Below are 10,153 nucleotides of genomic sequence, written 5' to 3'. Positions count from 1 at the left end.
CACCACTCTATACCTGGGTCTGTGACAGGCTGAGGGAAGATGGAGGTGGCATAGTAAAGTGACACCCTCCAACCCGTTTCACAGAGGTAAAGTTGAGCCTCAGAGAGATGAGAAGTCACTTGACTAGTAAGAGGTGACGTGAGCAGGGACCCTCTTCCAGGAACGGCTGGGCTAGGCAGGCTTCACACGAGTAACAGAACCAAAAAGGGGAGCAAACCGCACCTGCCTCCCCTAGGTAAAGTGATCCTAATATCTCTTCCTTTTTACACTAAGGAAAGTGACTTCTCAAGAGGTGCCAGCTCAAATGTCACATCCTGGAGGAAGACTTCTTTTTTCCCTAAAGGGTTTACAAATATGACAAAGCAACAAACCGAGGAAGTCAAAGAAGTTGATAAAAACCTACCTACATTTCTACCTATGTCCAAAGCTTGCCATCAAGGCTCATCTCAGGAGGCTTCGGAGCTGCGGTGGATCTGACACATAGATTTCAGCACTGGGCTTCCCAGGCCCCCTGGCAGGAGGGAGAGGCTTTCTTCTCAAAGCTTGAGTGTCCTCACCAGACGACTATGCTGGAGTGAGCCGTGAATTAAAGTCTTTTCTAAATTCTGTAATTAGCTTATGAATAGCACAATTACAGCGCAGTGTGATTGTGTGTGTGTGTGTGTGTGTGTGTGTGTGTGTGTGTTAAAAGTGTTACTTTGTTAATTTGGAACTTAGAAAATATACCATAATTTTTTACCTTCTGTGGAAGTAAAGCTGACCCCTTGCCTTCCTCCATCACGGGGAAGGGGTACACCTCAAAGAGGGGAGGAAACAGCACTTTGCACCCTTCTATAAATCAGAAGGGAGGATGATCTTTCGTTCTTATCCCCAAATTGATAAAAACTGAAGTCTTTCCTCGAAGTTACTGACTCTCTGACTAAAACAACTTATCCCTGACTTTTGTGGTACTGATGTCTGAAGCTATGGCATGATGTTGGTGGATAGTAGCCATAGGAGAAAATGCTGTTTTCCACAAAGAACAGACTAACTGTAAACTTTCAACTTTTGCGATCTTATGAGGTTTTCCCCTATAAATGGGTGTTGTGTTTTTATTAGAAGAGTTTGTTCTTTTAAAACCTGGACTTCCCTTAGAAGCCTTCTTTGCAAGTAAACCAGTTTCCTAATGATCTGGTTCCATAGCTAAGGAGGATTCAGTCAGTCACAGCTGAATCCACAAGGCCCAAGAAGGACACCTTCGGAGCTGTTTGACCTCAGGCCATTTTGCACAGCTCCTGGGGTAGATCTCTTGTGGCAATAGAGATTCCTCTCCACCCCATCTTTTGTGCTTTTTTCCAACTCTGGTTTTGGTTCTTAGCTAAGCCTGCTTCAGTTCTGTGCACAGCCACTTTATTTCCCCAAGGGTGGCAGCATCCTTGGGAAGTTGGGTTTTGAGGTCTGACTGTGTGGTCCTTGTCTGGGGGCAGATAATAGTTAAGGGTCTCTGTGTGTGGCCGACCAAAGAATCTGGTTACCTTTTTATGTATATTTACAACATACTCTTACCAGGAAACTAATTTCCTAAATGCTTTTGACTCTGAATTGTCTTTTTGTATCTCCTTGGGCATTTCATACTTTAATAAACATGGAGTCTCAGAAATTGGAATTGACCAGGATCTCTCTTGCATCCCCCCAGATGCCCCAAATCAGCCTGCATTCCTGCTGCATGGGGGGAGGGCAGGGAGCAGGACCGAATTTTGCCCAGCTGCCTTCCTCTAGACATCTGCCCTCTCTGACCAGTTCAAGCCCTCAGAAAGGTCCACTCCCTAGACAGACCTGCCACCGTCCTCACAACTCATCAGCAGACAGAGGTATGATAGCAAGTGGGGCATTTGCATTTCTGGGGTCTCTAGACTGGGAGTGCTATCTGGAAGCCTGCCCCTTCTATCATGGAAGATGAGGCATTCCACCCAGCAGTGCTCAGGAACTGTCCCACCTGGCAGCTGTGTTAGGAAACTAACACTCTCATGGGGACTTTGGCAAAGGTACCTCAGCCAAGAAGTGGTGGGGTTGAAATTCAAGGCCAGGGCTGAGTGCCCAGCTCCTAGTTTGACTGCTGGCGGTCCTTGGCCTCAGCTCCTCCACTTTTAAAATCCCTGGGGCAAGAGTGTTGAAGGTACATTCCCGAGACAGAAACAACTAGAAGTAACAGCTCTCTCTAGTGGTGAGGGGGAAAGATTCCACTGAAGAAACTGAGGATGCTGGGCTAGCGGGTCAGCTGTCAGGCTGTCCTCAGAGACCAACTTCTCCAACCTGATATTACACATGATGCAGCTAAGCTACAGAGAACAAAAGGAACCCAGCCAGTGTCACACAGTTAGTCTGGGACAGCCGGTTAGATAGAAAATGTGTTCTTGTGTCTTACTTTGTTGTCAGTGCTTGGGGTGCTCCTTGCTGGGGATATACTGGGGAGGAAGACACAGTCCCTGACTGTGTTGGGCTGAATTGTGTCCCCTAAAAGTCATATGTTGAAGTCCCAACCCCTGGTGCTTCAGAATTTAATAGTATTTGGAGATAAGGTCTTTAAAAAGTGATTAAGTTAAAATGAGGTATTAGGGTGGGGCCCTAATCCAATCTGACTGGTGTCCTTATAGGAGGAGGAAGAGCCCCTGGGGTGCCCAAGCACAGCAGAAAGTCCATGTGAGGATGTGGTGAGAAGGCGGTGCATACAGTGAGGTGGCCATCCACAAGCCAAGGAGAGAGGCCTCAAAAGAAGCCAAACCTGCCGGCATCTTGATCTTGAATGTCTAGCCTCCAGAACTGTGAGAAAATAAATTTCTGTTCTTTAAGCCCCACCACGTGTGTGGTACTTTGATATGGCAGCCCCAGCAGACTAACAGGAGGAGACAGACAGACAATGAAAGAATGTGAATGACTACGTGTCAGGGGTCATGAGGTGTTAGCACCAGGTGCTATGTAATAGGGGGCCTGACTCTGGAACATCAGGGGAGGCCGCCCAGAGAAACATGAGTCACAGAGGCAAAGAAGCGGGTGGGAGAGGGTGCTCCAAGTGGGGCACCAAGGCAAGAGCAAAGACCCAAAGGCAGGAGAAAGCTTGTCTGAGGAACTAGGAGAGTGTCGAGTTGGAGGGTGGGGAGCAGATCGCAGGGTCTTTGAGGTTGGCAGAGCCCACTCCCCCTGGGGAGTGAGGGGCTGTGTCAAAGTGGACACGGTGTAAACCACTCTGCAGCTGGCCTTCAGTGGGGAGGGGAGGGAAGTTAGGAAGGCTAGTTGGAATGGGCCATGGTGTGATTTTGTTAGGCTAGGTTTTGTTAGACTAGGTTGGGGTTTATCTGGATGGCAGAATAAGCATATTCAAATGCAGTTGCGAAGAATCAAGCAGAGAGGCAGGTGTGGAAGATGCAGATGAGTGAGGGGTTAAGAGCCCTGAGAAGCAGGAAGGGGCACCTGGCATTGGGTCAATTACTTAGGGTCTACAGGCTTTTCAGGGACCCACAAAGAAAACCTTTTGAGTGCTAAAAGTAAAATGTTTGGCTCCAAAATTTTGTTTTAAACCTGCAGAATCAAAATTAATATGTTCAATTAAATGTCTGCACAACAGATTATTATGTCTTCATTTATGATAATATTTATTTTTAGTAAAAATGGCATTGTATTTGAAAACAATTTGGGAGCTAGATTTTTCTCACCTTGAAATAAATCCCTAGTGAGCACCTTAGCGCTCCTAAAAACCACCATAGGCAAGCATAAACTAGAAAAGTTACCTGCAGCTAAAGAATTTTTAAGCAAAACTTTAAAAAATTATTTAGGGGCCAGCCCAGTGGTTAAGTTCACACACTCCACTTCTGTGGCCTGGGGTTCACAGGTTTAGATCCTGGGTGCAGACTTACGCACCACTCATGAAGGCCTGCTGTGGCAGCGTCCCACATATAAAATTGAGGAAGATTAGCATAGATGTTAGCTCAGGGCCAGTATTCCTCACAAAAAAAAACCACGAAGAACAAACAGCTTTAAAAGCTAGTATTGGAGCAATCGAGGGGATTTGAATATTTACTGTATATTAGACAATCATGTTACATCAGCATGAAAATTCCTGGCTGTTATATTGGTACTGTGGCTATATAGGAGCGTGTTCTTGTTAGGAGATAACTTCTGATGTTTTGGGGACTGAAATGCCATGATGTCGGTAACTAATTCTCAAAGAATTTGTGTGTGTGTGTGTGTGTGTCCGAATATATATATGAAGGCAGAGAGACAGAGAAATTAACTGAGGCAAAATGCTAACGGTTGGTGAATCTAGATGAAGGATTTACAAGTGTTCATTAAGCTATACGTAAATTTTTTTCGGTAGGTTTGAATTTTTTAAAAGAAAAAAATTGGGGAAAATCCAAATGTAAGATGGGTTAGTCAGAACTTGTTTAGGTGAAAGCAGAGAGATTTAACTCCTCCAGCTTAGTGCACAGAATCCCTCGGAACACCTGAAACTAGAGGCTCCTGTTTTCTCTTTCTCGTCTTATCTTCATCCTCTCTCAGTGTCTGTGGGAACATGACTGCTGAGAGCTCTCAGGGTTACTTCCACCCGGAAGAGACTGGCTCTCTTTCTCGATTCCAGTTTGAAAACCCCAAAGAGGGTCTGGCCTGGTTTGGGTCAGTGCTCCCTCCCACTCTGACCACTCATCTGTGGCCAGGAGGACACAATGACATTAGGAAGTGTCAGCTTCACGAGGAATCTCATGATTGGGATGGGAGAAGCATTTCCCATAGGAAAAGGGGGAGGGGACAGAAAGAACAGTAGGTCTCAGCACATAGTAGATGCAATCAGTATCCTCTCAACACGGACTGATGAATATCGAAGAGACAGGAACTGTGCTCGGTGCTGGGGGTACAGCAGTGGCCCAGCCCTGCCCTCATGGTGCCTGCCTTCTAACAGGGGAGACAGGCGACAAACTGACAACTCATCCAAATTGCTAATTAAACAAATGGGCAAAGTGTATGAGCAGACAATTACAGAAGAAAACTGCATGGTGAATAAATGTATAAAAAGGTGTTTAGCTTCACTCCAAACGGGAAAAACACAAATGAAAACAAAGAGATACAAGTTCATTTTCAGCAGATATGCAAAAACTTTGTTTGATGATACCATATGTTGGCAAGGATATGGCGAAAGAGAGACTCTTAATGTTTCCAGAATGGATTATAAATTCGGACAACCAGTTTGGAGAGCAATTTGGCAATATCGAATGAGACTGAAGACACACAAATGCAGTGACTCGGCAGGGCCACTCCTCGGGACATAGCTTAGAAAATCTCACAAATGTGCTCAAGAAGACACATATAAGAACCTTCATGCTATCTCTGTCTGTATAGCAAAAATATGTAGTCAGCCCAACTATTTCAACAACAGAAAAACAAAAAAGTAAATTATGTATATTCATGTAATGGAATACTACCTAACAGGAGAAATGAATAAACTAGATCCCCATGTATCAGCATGGGTAAATCTCAAAAACAACACATCAGATTTAAAAAAAAAGATAACAGTATGTTACCATTTATGTAAATTATTAAAATACAAAAGAAAGTTTTGATACATACATAATAAAAGTATAAAAATATAAGTGAGAATTATACATATCAACTTCAGGATAATGGTTATCTCTGGAGGTCGAGGTAGAATTTAAGTTGTTTGTAATTTTTTTAATAAAAATGAAGAAAATATAGCAAAATGTTAACTACTAAGTCTTGGAGGTCAACACATAGATATCTGAACATGTGTGCTTGAAATATTTAATAATTTTGAAATTTAAAATCACTAAGAGTCAACTAATTAAAATGATGAACAACTCAAGAGCTTGTCTGTGTCTGTGAAATTGAAACATCCTAAGATCCAACTGAGGATGCATGTGAGAGACTTCATAGCCAATCTCTGGAGTTTCGCATCTTTTTTAGAAGAAAAGTTTGATAAAATGAGTGGACCTACATTCCAGCATCTGTACAGGGAGATCCAAGATATTAAAAGCCTGGGTTTTGGGGTTTTTTTTTAAAAGATTTTATTTTCTCCTTTTTCCCCCCAAAGCCTCATGATACATAGTTGTGTGTTTTTAGTGGTAGGTCCTTCCAGTTGTGGCATGTGGGATGCCACCTCAGCGTGGCTTAACGAGCAGTGCCATGTCCGCGCCCAGGATCTGAACCAGCGAAACCCAGGGCTGCCAAAGCGGAGCGCGCAAACTTAACCACTCAGCCACAGGGGTGGCCCAAAAAGCCTGGTTTTGAAACCAGACAGACCTGGTTCAAACCCTAGCTGCATCATTTATTCACTATATGATCTTGGGAATGTCACTGCCTCTCTCCAGGCTTCAGTTTCCCCTTTTATGAGGTGGAGATGAGATGACAAGATGGCAGATCGCACAAGCCAGCCCCAGGTCAGGGAATACCTGAGAGTCAAAGGGAAGTTGACAGATCTGAGAGACCAGCCCTGTGGCTACCAGAAGAGTGCTGGGCATGGGTGTGGACAGTGGCAGCCCAGCGCAGAAGAGGACAGAGCTCCAAGTTCTGGAATCAGGCCCTGTCGGAGTTTTCAGGTAGTTGTAGCCTTTCTTCTTCCCACCTGGCTCTGGGCAGACCTCGGCCAGCCCTGTCACTGTCACCACACCATTACTGCAGGCTTAGAAGGCCCCGGCTGGGTGGAGGTGGCTTAGAGCCTCTGGGTGGGGGGAGTCCATAACAAACTGCAGGGCAGTGAACAGGCCTGCACATTTGCAGCCTCTCTTCCATCACTCCTCTTCCCCCCCCATACCCTAGGCACTAGGTAATGGCCACTGTGGGTGGCAGTTTCTAGTAAGAGTCTTACCTGGGCAGACAGAGGTACAGGGAGGTTCTCCAAGGATGCAGTTGTCTGCTCAGGACAGGACAAAGCAGGGGGTGTAGACTATCCACCAGAGAGACTCCTTCCCCACTCACAGGAAAAGTTCAAGCTACACTTGGGCTCTGCCCCCTCCCCCAGACACTCAGTCCTGGCCCCAAGGAAACAGGAGCTCACAGGGACAGATAAGAGAGGCCTGAGGGACACACACCCTACAAGAGAAAGACAACAGACAAAACTACCTTATCTAGACACAACAAAGTTAATGGACTAGGCAGGACAGGAATTAAAAAAAAAAAATTGTAAGTATTATTCTAAAAAACAGAAGAGAGGATTTTGGAAATATGAAGGCGAACAAGAAATTATAAAGAAGAATCAGCTATAGAACCAGATAAGAAGAACGTTGTAGGTGAAATAAATATGTCAAAGGCTGGGGTGAATAGCAGAGTGGATATAGCCAAAGACCAAATCAGCAAGTATGAAGAGCAGGTTGAGGAAATTTCCTAAAAAGCATGAGAGGGGTATAGATAACTGAAAAGCAGAAGGCTGAGCCAGTGTTGTCTGAGGTGGGCTACCCTGGATGATATGGTGCATGATAATGACCAGGGGACCCCTTGGTCAGGGAGCCACTCCTGCACCTCTTCACTGTAAAGTGGTCCCCTCATCAGATGCTGTGTTGTTTGTGGCTACATCCTGTGGATTGGGCATTCTGCAACTCCCCCAGAGAGTGGTGAAAGAAAGAAAAAGGAAGGAAGGAAAGGAAGGGAGGGAGGGAGGAAGGAAGGAAGCTAGTCAGTTATAAAAGGGTTGAACAAAAGTAAGCCCTGGACCTTGGGAACAACTGTATCCAATGATGCAAATGGCACCAGGACTCCAACTCCACCTTGTCTTCATTTTTCCTGCCCAACCTCAGCCTCTTTGATCTCAAACCTTCTTTATAGGCTGGCAAACAGCTGCCTACAGCTGGTACGTTTTACGTCTGAATCCACGAGAGGGAGATTGACCTCAAGACTCTGGTTACCAAATTTAAGAATCCCATAGAAGAGTCTTCTTGGTCCAGCCTGATCCAAGTCATTGCTCTTGGACTAATTACTTGTGCAAAGTGTCATATAAAAAAAACCATGGCAGGTCTTTGATGAATTCAGTCCTTAGGGCAACAGTTCTCAGGAGATGAAGACAGTTAGACAAATGTTTGCATAGCAGTCCGCTACATGTAGTACTTATCCTGGTGGAGATGGGGAGCCACTGAGGAATTTTAAGCCAAAAGTGACATGGTCAGCTTTTCTTTTAGAAAGACTGCTCGGAAGCAACATGGAAGTTGGACTGTAAATGGAAAGCCAGCAGTGCTTATTGTTATAATGTGATCTTTAACTGTAGAATTTCCAGGTGGGGTTATGACTGAAGAGGAGTCAATATCACCCAGAGATGGATATATTGACTGATGAGACTTTGTCTCCACTTTTGTTCAGAAGAAGGTAGAGTGACTTTGATTTTATGATGGATATTGCAAGTGTTAAGTGGAAGCACAAAGTTAAAAACGGATACAAGAGTAAAAAAGGATGCAAAGGGGCGGACTGTACTGGTCATTTGCCTGTTTACTCATGGCCCCATCCCTCGCCCTTCACCTGCTCTGCTCTGTATCACAGCAGGCTAACTCTTGCCAATTCCATTTCAAAGTTCCCCACTAACTGCACCCAGTTAGTTTCAGGTAATAGCAGCCAATGGCGGGCAAAAGGAGACTGGAAAGGGCTGGTCATAAAGGAGGAAGATCAAGAAAAGAAGCCGAGGGAGGAGCAAGTACAACTGATTCCATTGAGCAAACATTTGCTAAGCATGAACTCTGGGCCCTCCGCCTTATACTAAGCACGCTAGACTCCAAGATGAAAAAGTCTTGGTCACCACCCTCAAATGGGGGGGCAGGGCTGAGAGACAGTTGCAGGCAGAGGCTATGACCACACAGGGTGACTGGACTCCCGCTGAGAGACACAAGAGGATGGTCACCCACTGTGTCTCAGGAGGCAGGAAAGATAAGGCAAGGCCAAATGAGACCTTGAGGAGCCTTCCAGTCTCAAGAGATTAAGGTGCTCTCTTTTGAAATGACATAAAATTTATGTGAATGCCAAGATTAAACCCCTTAAAGAATTTTTTTTCTGACTGCAAAGTTCTGGATAAATGCACTGGTGCCAACTTTTCTCTTTGGGAGCCTTATGCTCCTGGCTCACCAGTGAGGTGATCCCAAGAAGTGTTCTGGAGCCCTGGCCAGGTTTTGAAAGGCACCTAGGAGCTTCCTGGGTATACTCATGGTAGAAACAAGTTTTGAGAAGGACTGGCCAGAGTGTGTGTGGGGGGGAAGGAAGGACACACCTTCCCCGATTCCAGTTTCCTCTTGGAGGTATTTACAGGGACTTTCAAACTATTTTTTATTACCACATGCCACAGTAAGAAATATTTTTTACATGGTGCCCAGTACAACACACGCATACATGTCTAAAACAAAAGTTTCATGAAATGTTTTTTCCACTCTATTCTTTTCTATTCCATTTCATTTTATAGTAAAAAAATATATATAATTGCTACCCAGTAAATTGATTTCACAATTCACTGTGGTCTTTTTTTTTTTTTAAAGATTTTTTTAATTTTTTTCCTTTTTCTCCCCAAAGCCCCCCTGTACATAGTTGTATATTCTTCAGTGTGGGTCCTTCTCGTTGTGGCATGTGAGACGCTGCCTCAGCGTGGTCTGATGAGCAGTGCCATGTCCGCGCCCAGGATTCAAACCAACGAAACACTGGGCCGCCTGCAGCGAAGCACGCAAACTTAACCACTCAGCCACGGGGCCAGCCCCTGGTCTTTTTTTTTTTGAGGAAGGTTAGCCCTGAGCTAACATCTGCTGCCAATCTTCCTCTTTTTGCTGAGGAAGACTGGCCCTGAGCTAACATCTGTGCCCATCTTCCTCCACTTTATATGTGGGATGCCTACCACAGCATGGCTTGCCAAGCAGTGCCACATCCGCACCTGGGATCCAAACCTGCTAACCCCTGGCCCCCCCAAAGCAGAACCTGTGAACTTAACTGCTGCGCCACAGAGCTAGCCCCTATGGTCTTGAACCACAGTTTTGGTTGTTTTTGTTGGGCGGGGGATTGTCCCTGAGCTAACATCTATGCTAAACTTCCTCTATTTTGCATGTGGGATGCCACGATAGCATGGATTGACAAGCTGTGTGTACGTCCACACCCAGCTTCCGGGCCTGTGAACCCTGGGTCACCAAAGCAGAGCACTCGAACTTAACCACTA

The 10,153-nt window shown here is 45.3% G+C and overlaps 1 long non-coding RNA gene across 1 annotated transcript; it reads left to right on the top strand.

The window, feature by feature from the left end:
- The first annotated feature begins 4 nt into the window (after positions 1 to 4).
- LOC123288942 (uncharacterized) lies at positions 5 to 2,833 on the top strand. Its single transcript, XR_006532581.2, has 3 exons — positions 5 to 574; positions 1,676 to 1,850; positions 2,634 to 2,833. It is a non-coding gene; the product is annotated as an uncharacterized lncRNA (long non-coding RNA).
- Positions 2,834 to 10,153: the final 7,320 nt, after the last annotated feature.

Source organism: Equus asinus, chromosome 9 (assembly GCF_041296235.1).
Source record: "Equus asinus isolate D_3611 breed Donkey chromosome 9, EquAss-T2T_v2, whole genome shotgun sequence".
Lineage (NCBI taxonomy): Eukaryota > Metazoa > Chordata > Mammalia > Perissodactyla > Equidae > Equus > Equus asinus.
This window is presented reverse-complemented; position numbering and strand designations above follow the sequence as displayed.